Below are 836 nucleotides of genomic sequence, written 5' to 3'. Positions count from 1 at the left end.
TTGCCCCTCACTGTAGGTGAGGTTTTCTGTGTCCTCACCCCTTTCTCGTTTTCTTCTGAAGCAACAAGCAGTGTTTTTGGCTTCAGGGCAGAGAGGCCGCCCCTTTGCAGACGGTATGGGGGCACTCTGCGTCAGACTCTCTGGGCTTATGTTGCACCAAGACACCTTCCTGCCAGCCTGTGTGCCCAGCTTGCTGACCGCTCTGTCCTCTCGACAGACTGGACGGAGGCATCCTGGCCCTGTGCCTGGGGCCTTAAGCCCCGGAGGTACACCTCCTGCTGGGCACATGGACTGCCCCCTCAAGGTCAGGCTATTGTCTGGGTGATGGGGGAGCCAATCTGTAGGGGGTCCTGTGTAGCCAAGCCTGAGCCCCTGAGGCATCCAGCTCAGGTTTCATTGAATATCTGGGGGCAGTGGCTGAGAAAGTGCCTTCGGGTAGGTGTGATTTCCCCACGTGGAGACCAGTGTGTGTGTGGGGGGGACACAGGGGTCTTGTGTGTGTGTGTTGGAGGGGGGACACAGGGGTCTGATTCACCTGCACTGCCTTTCCTGCCTGGGTTTCGGGTTGGCAGGGATGGGACCCTCGCTCCCCTCCGTTTGCCAAGGACTTTCCTTGGCTGCTGAGTGGCTCCATGGTTCGTTGGTTGTATTGTTTGAGGGTCACCCGGGCTCTGGCCCGTCGCACCTCCGTGGTGGACGGCAGCCCGATCCTGCCCTGGGCCCCAGAGGACCCGCGCTGAGGGAGACAGGACGCTTGGTCTGGCAGCATCCTGGTGCCGCGGTCACCGTCCCGTCCTGCGCCTCACTTCTCAGCAGCCAGAGCAGGGGCCGGGACC

The sequence above is a fragment of the Myotis lucifugus genome, unplaced genomic scaffold, assembly GCF_000147115.1.
Source record: "Myotis lucifugus unplaced genomic scaffold, Myoluc2.0 scaffold_0, whole genome shotgun sequence".
NCBI classification, from domain to species: domain Eukaryota; kingdom Metazoa; phylum Chordata; class Mammalia; order Chiroptera; family Vespertilionidae; genus Myotis; species Myotis lucifugus.
Note: the sequence above shows the minus strand (reverse complement) of the source record.